This window comes from Triticum urartu, chromosome 3A (assembly GCF_056163025.1).
Source record: "Triticum urartu cultivar PI428250 chromosome 3A, HENAU_Tu73, whole genome shotgun sequence".
Taxonomy (NCBI): Eukaryota; Viridiplantae; Streptophyta; class Magnoliopsida; order Poales; family Poaceae; genus Triticum; species Triticum urartu.
The window spans coordinates 723,775,667-723,783,789 of record NC_141875.1 but is presented as its reverse complement, the minus strand read 5'-3'; the positions used below and the strand labels follow the sequence as shown (position 1 = coordinate 723,783,789).

General features: G+C 46.4%; 1 pseudogene; it reads left to right on the top strand.

Annotated features, from left to right (window-relative positions):
• Positions 1–438: 438 nt before the first annotated feature.
• LOC147982219 (cationic peroxidase SPC4 pseudogene) lies at positions 439–1,409 on the top strand (annotated as a pseudogene).
• The last annotated feature ends 6,714 nt before the right edge of the window (positions 1,410–8,123 follow it).

Here is an 8,123-nt window from a genome sequence, read left to right as displayed (position 1 = left end):
GCCTCTTTTATTTGTGCCCTTTGGCATCTTTCGCAGCTGACAGCCGCGCATGATCCGCGTGTTGACGATAAAATGGACAGAATTCAACCTAATAAACTAGTCGGCCTTTAATTAAACTCCCGATACGGTACTAATTAGTCTGCGCAGCGATTTGCCCGGTGGAATATTCCCGCACCGGCCCACCCGACTGGGCCCGTTTCAGGCCCCCGAGGCCCGTCCCCCCTGTGGAGCGCCCACCCAAGCTGCTCGATTTCCCCTAAAAAACCCCAACCGATCGAGGGCGGAGACTCGCATCGTCCCTGAGCTCCTGCTACTCATAGCACATCTGCGTTATCGTCGTCGTCCCCGCCAATGCCGTCTCATCATGCATCCTTGTGTCGCCCTACCTACGTACGTGTCAAACACAAGAGGAGACCATGAGTCCGTGACACACACGAACGAACGTAGCAGAGCAGACACGCGCGCGCGGAGAGATGGTTTGTGCTAGGACGGCCAGTGCTCCTATGCTCGCTGCAGCACTAGTAGCGGCGCTGGCAGTGGCCTGCTCGCTGGTGTCTGGGGCTTATGCGGCGGCAGAGCAGGAGGCCGCCGGCGCCGGCGGGAACGACTTGAGGTTGAGGCAGCCTCCGATCACGCGCGGCCTGTCCTTCGACTTCTACAAGCGGAGCTGCCCCATGGCCGAGTCCATCGTGCGCGACTTCGTCCGGGACGCCGTCCGCAAGGACGTCGGCCTCGCCGCCAGCCTCCTCCGCCTCCACTTCCACGACTGCTTCGTCCAGATACGTGCCTGGCCTTCCCTTACCTACGTTGATTGCATCCTATTCCGACCAATCCACTAATTGGTTCATGCATCCATGGTTGCCCCGTGCCCGCGTCATGCATGAATGTAGGGCTGCGACGCGTCGGTGCTTCTGGACGGGTCGGCCACGGGGCCGGGGGAGCAGCGGGCGCCGCCCAACCTCACGGTCCGCCACTCCGCCTTCAAGGCCGTCAACAACATCCGGGACCGGCTGGAGCGCGAGTGCGGCGGCGCCGTCGTGTCCTGCTCCGACATCCTGGCGCTCGCCGTGCGCAACTCCGTGGTCGCCACGGGCGGGCCCGAGTACCGCGTGCCCCTCGGCCGGCGTGACAACCCGCGGTTCGCCGCACCGCAGGACGTGCTGTCCGGCCTCCCCGCGAGATAAAAGGCCCTTTTTCTAATAGTGGGAGTCTGTCGTAGCGCTAAGCTATTGGCAACGTTTCAGGTAAACGGCAACACAGCTGCCTGTTACACCAAGACGAGTGCCATGCCTGAAGTACTGAAGGATACCGAGAAGTGCATCGAGCTAAATGCCACATTCTACAAGCCGTACACAAGGAAGGGTGCAATCCTGTTTGTCTCTAAAGAATGCGACAAAGCAATGGAATGAGCGTGCCTGAGTGGTATGTCTATTCTTGCAACCCCTTTCTTCTGCTTATTTTTCCATTGCCATACTTTACATTCTGTTCTCTTTAACATGAAACACAGACATGCTATTAGGGCCTCTTTAAAAAGTGGTTACTATTTCAACAATGCATGTAGTGCCTTCGTCATCAATGCTTGCCTTCTATCATACATGCCAGCTGATACATTTGTTCATGTCTACATCTTGGTGTAAAAACATATATTGTTGTTTGCCCTATCAAGAATATTAGCTCGAATAAGTCCAGATATATACCGCCGGAAAAGGCTCTGTGTGTTTTGATTTACTAAACATTACAAATTCAAATTAGATTTTCAAAGTCTTTACACAACAGCTGCCAACAGCATGTTTCAGTGCACATGTGTGCTAGCAAATGGGCTTAAAATCAATAAGGTGAGGGCCTCGGTTTACTAGGCCGCCTGATTTATCCACACAGGCAGATGCTGTTGCCTTAACCCTATCCATCCACCCGCCGACTTTCACTCGCTCACCAACCATAGCTCCTCTTCAACGAACAACCGACTGCATCCGCGAGATCTGCCCCCCAACTCAAAGATTTTGCCGCTGCCTCAACAAATCGCACCCCCAGGTTAGCTCTTCCCAGAATCTTGCTCCAATCCCTTCAAAGTAAACTCTGGGCATTATTCCCATTTAGTAACTGTGGTCTTACATAAGGCATGAACATAATTCTACTGTTTGGATCCAGCTACACAAGTATGTTTTTTTAGTTCTGCCCACCAATTTCAACTTGCTTCGCAAACCAGATGCACAGATGAAATCATAAGAGAACAACATTATTCAGTCAAAATGAAGGGAAAAAAGGTTAATTTGTTAAGTTTGCTTCAGAATCAGATTTGATGAATAGTATAGCATCAGAAACAATTTTGTTTTGTTTTCTACTAGCAACACCGACCAAACACCTGCAGCTCTTAATCCCAATGTTTTCTTGTTCCTTGACCAAAACTACAAGCAGAGCAATTTTAAGGTCCTGCTGTTCTCTTTGCAGTTAGGTACACAACACATATAATTTGGTTAATCTGATAATTGTATGTCTTTCTAGAGATTCATACACACACAAGAAGATACAAAATCATAGACTACAGTTGCTGACAGTATATTCTTCCTTATATCATTTAGCAGCTCCAAAGACAACAATCTCAATAATGTTTCATCACAGGTAACATATGTTGCTGACCGTCTTAGCGATACAAAAACACAGTCTGAATATGATCTCCAGCAAACAAACCACTATTATCGGAGCCTGGACGATGTCTGAATATGATCTCCAGCAAACATACCACTATTATTGGAGCCTGGACGATGATATCGAATGAATTTCTGCTCTAAGCAATGCAGGCTACGAAGAATAGCAGTTATGAAGAGCTGCCTCAAAGAAGTCATTCTAAACATCCAGCGATACATCTGTCTAACATATCTCTGCCTATCTACATGCCTTGCTCATAACATTGTTAATGATCGTTCGTAAGCTTCTTAGAAAGCATGTATCATTGGCAACCATCTACCTATCATCAATCCATACCTAATTCCATATGTTTCACTCTGTTTCTACGTATTTTGATGCACACTCTTTCAATAGTTGGCTTGCCCTCGGCCTTTGCGCCATCGGCGCAACAGGTCATCTAGTAGGAAAAAAAAGGAGTGAGAGGGTCCATAGGGGATGCGTTCAACCTACAACTTTAGATAGATCATCATGTGTTAAACAGATGGAAAAAATTAACCCCACCGAAAGATCTCCACCGTAATAATTCGGCCCCATGAGATGAACGGTTCCTAATTTCCAATTAATGTGCTAATTTTTAGCGAGTCTCTAATTAGTATAGGTAGGCCATGGTGCGGGGAGCGGAGTCCGGCGATGCTGGAACCAGCAACCATGGTTGTTACAACCAGCATCCGCCACCGGTGGAGACGACGTGCTCTGGTGTTGCAACCGTATAGATTTTTGCTAGAACCACATGGTGAAAATACTGCAATCACCGTCGACCGATGCTGAATTGAGGATCCCATTGTTGGGACCGGCAATAAAATTTGCTGGAACCGGCAAGAAGTTGTCGACGAGATCTTTTTTCGCTGGCGACCACACATCAAGATGATTGGAACTAGCGTGCCGACATGTTGGTGTTGGGGAACGTAGTAATTTCAAAAAATTTCCTACGCACACGCAAGATCATGGTGATGCACAGCAACGAGAGGGGAGAGTGTTGTCTACGTACCCACGCAGACCGACTGCGGAAGCGTTAACACAACATAGAGGAAGTAGTCGTACGTCTTCCCGATCCGACCGATCCAGGCACCGTTACTCCGGCACCTCCGAGTTCTTAGCACACGTACAGGTCGATGACGATCCCCGGGCTTCGATCCAGCAAAGCGTCGGGGAGGAGTTCCGTCAGCTTGACGGCGTGGTGACGATCTTGATGTTCTACTGTCGCAGGGCTTCGCCTAAGCACCGCTACAATATGATCGAGGTGGAATATGGTGGCAGGGGGCACCGCACACGGGTAAGGAACGATCTCAAGGATCAACTTGTGTGTCTAGAGGTGCCCCCTGCCTCCGTATATAAAGGAGCCAAGGGGGAGGGTGCGGCCGGCCAGGAGGAGGGCGCAGGAGGAGTCCTACTCCTACCGGGAGTAGGACTCCCCCCCAATCCTAGTTGGAATAGGATTCCCCGAGGGGGAAAAGAGAGAGAGGGGGCCGGCCACCTCTCCTTGTCCTAATAGGACTAGGGGAGGGGGGAGGCGCGCAGCCCACCTTGGGCTGCCCCTTTCGCCTTTCCACTAAAGCCCACTAAGGCCCATATGGCTCCCGGGGGGTTCCGGTAACCTCCCGGTACTCCGGTAAAATCCCGATTTCACCCGGAACACTTCCGATATCCAAACATAGGCTTCCAATATATCAATCTTTATGTCTCGACCATTTCGAGACTCCTCGTCATGTCCGTGATCACATCCGGGACTCCGAACTAACTTCGGTACATCAAAATGCATAAACTCATAATAACTGTCATCGTAACGTTAAGCGTGCGAACCCTACGGTTCAAGAACAATGTAGACAAGACCGAGACACGTCTCCGGTCAATAACCAATAGCGGGACCTGGATGCCCATATTGGCTCCTACATATTCTACGAAGATCTTTATCGGTCAGACCGCATAACAACATACGTTGTTCCCTTTGTCATCGGTATGTTACTTGCCCGAGATTCAATCGTCGGTATCCAATACCTAGTTCAATCTCGTTACCGGCAAGTCTCTTTACTCGTTCCGTAATACATCATCCCGCAACTAACTCATTAGTTGCAATGCTTGCAAGGCTTATGTGATGTGCATTACCGAGAGGGCCCAGAGATACCTCTCCGACAATCGGAGTGACAAATCCTATTCTCGAAATACGCCAACCCAACATCTACCATTGGAGACACCTGTAGAGCTCCTTTATAATCACCCATTTACGTTGTGACGTTTGGTAGCACACAAAGTGTTCCTCCGGCAAACGGGAGTTGCATAATCTCATAGTCATAGGAACATGTATAAGTCATGAAGAAAGCAATAGCAACATACTAAACGATCGGGTGCTAAGCTAATGGAATGGGTCATGTCAATCAGATTATTCAACTAATGATGTGACCTCGTTAATCAAATAACAACTCTTTGTTCATGGTCAGGAAACATAACCATCTTTGATTAACGAGCTAGTCAAGTAGAGGCATACTAGTGACACTCTGTTTGTCTACGTATTCACACATGTATTATGTTTCCGGTTAATACAATTCTAGCATGAATAATAAACATTTATCATGATATAAGGAAATAAATAATAACTTTATTATTGCCTCTAGGGCATATTTCCTTCAGTCTCCCACTTGCACTAGAGTCAATAATCTAGATTACACTGTAATGATTCTAACACCCATGGAGTCTTGGTGCTGATCATGTTTTGCTCGTGGAAGAGGCTTAGTCAACGGGTCTGCAACATTCAGATCCGTATGTATCTTGCAAATCTCTATGTCTCCCACCTGGACTAGATCCCGGATGGAATTGAAGCGTCTCTTGATGTGTTTGGTCCTTTTGTGAAATCTGGATTCCTTTGCCAAGGCAATTGCACTAGTATTGTCACAAAAGATTTTCATTGGACCCGATGCACTAGGTATGACACCTAGATCGGATATGAACTCCTTCATCCAGACTCCTTCGTTCGCTGCTTCCGAAGCAGCTATGTACTCCGCTTCACATGTAGATCCCGCTACGACGCTTTGTTTAGAACTGCACCAACTGACAGCTCCACCGTTTAATGTAAACACGTATCCGATTTGCGATTTAGAATCGTCCGGATCAGTGTCAAAGCTTGCATCAACGTAACCTTTTACGGTGAGCTCTTTGTCACCTCCATATACGAGAAACATATCCTTAGTCCTTTTCAGGTATTTCAGGATGTTCTTGACCGCTGTCCAGTGATCCACTCCTGGATTACTTCGGTACCTCCCTGCTAGACTTATAGCAAGGCACACATCAGATCTGGTACACAGCATTGCATACATGATAGGGCCTATGGCTGAAGCATAGGGAACATCTTTCATTTTCTCTCTATCTTCTGCAGTGGTCGGGCATTGAGTCTGACTCAACTTCACACCTTGCAACACAGGCAAGAACCCTTTCTTTGCTTGATCCATTTTGAACTTCTTCAAAATCTTGTCAAGGTATGTGCTTTGTGGAAGTCCAATTAAGCGCCTTGATCTATCTCTATAGATCTTTATGCCTAATATGTAAGCAGCTTCACCGAGGTCTTTCATTGAAAAACTTTTATTCAAGTATCCCTTTATGCTATCCAGAAATTCTATATCATTTCCAATCAGTAATATGTCATCCACATATAATATCAGAAATGCTACAGAGCTCCCACTCACTTTCTTGTAAATACAGGCTTCTCTGAAAGTCTGTATAAAACCAAATGCTTTGATCACACTAACAAAGCGTTTATTCCAACTCCGAGAGGCTTGCACCAGTCCATAAATGGATCGCTGGAGCTTGCATACTTTGTTAGCTCTCTTTGGATCGACAAAACCTTCCGGTTGCATCATATACAACTCTTCTTCCAGAAATCCATTCAGGAATGCAGTTTTGACATCCATCTGCCAAATTTCATAATCATAAAATGCGGCAATTGCTAACATGATTCTGACAGACTTAAGCATCGCTACGGGTGAGAAGGTCTCATCGTAGTCAACCCCATGAACTTGTCGAAAACCTTTTGCGACAAGTCGAGCTTTGTAGACAGTAACATTACCATCAGCGTCAGTCTACTTCTTGAAGATCCATTTATTCTCAATTGCTTGCCGATCATCGGGCAAGTCAACCAAAGTCCATACTTTGTTCTCATACATGGATCCCATCTCAGATTTCATGGCTTCAAGCCATCTTGCGGAATCTGGGCTCACCATCGCTTCTTCATAGTTCGTAGGTTCATCATGATCTAGCAGCATGATTTCCAGAACAGGATTACCGTACCACTCTGGTGCGGATCTCGCTCTAGTTGATCTACGAGGTTCAGTAGTATCTTGTCCTGAAGTTTCATGATCATCATCATTAGCTTCCTCACTAATTGGTATAGGCGTCGCAGAAACAGTTTTCTATGATGCACTACTTTCCAATAAGGGAGCAGGTACAGTTACCTCGTCAAGTTCTACTTTCCTCCCACTCACTTCTTTCGAGAGAAACTCCTTCTCTAGAAAGGATCCATTCTTAGCAACGAATGTCTTGCCTTCGGATCTGTGATAGAAGGTGTACCCAACAGTCTCCTTTGGGTATCCTATGAAGACACATTTCTCTGATTTGGGTTCGAGCTTATCAGGTTGAAGCTTTTTCACATAAGCATCACAGCCCCAAACTTTAAGAAACGACAACTTTGGTTTCTTGCCAAACCACAGTTCATAAGGCGTCGTCTCAACGGATTTTGATGGTGCCCTATTTAACATGAATGCGGCCGTCTCTAAAGCATAACCCCAAAATGATAGTGGTAGATTAGTAAGAGACATCATAGATCGCACCATATCTAGTAAAGTACGATTACGACATTCGGACACACCATTACGCTGTGGTGTTCCGGGTGGCGTGAGTTGCGAAACTATTCCACAATTTTTCAAATGTACACCAAACTCGTAACTCAAATATTCTCCTCCACGATCAGATCGTAGAAACTTTATTTTCTTGTTACGATGATTTTCAACTTCACTCTGAAATTCTTTGAACTTTTCAAATGTTTCAGACTTATGTTTCATTAAGTAGATATACCCATATCTGCTTAAGTCATCTGTGAAGGTGAGAAAATAACGATATCCGCCACGAGCCTCAATATTCATCGCACCACATACATCGGTATGTATGATTTCCAACAAATCTGTTGCTCTCTCCATATTACCGGAGAACGGTGTTTTAGTCATCTTGCCTATAAGGCACGGTTCGCAAGTATCAAGTGATTCATAATCAAGTGGTTCCAAAAGTCCATCAGTATGGAGTTTCTTCATGCGCTTTATACCGACATGACCTAAACGGCAGTGCCACAAATAAGTTGCACTATCATTATCAATTCTGCATCTTTTGGTTTCAACATTATGAATATGTGTGTTACTACTATCGAGATTCATCAAAAATAGACCACTCTTTCAAAGGTG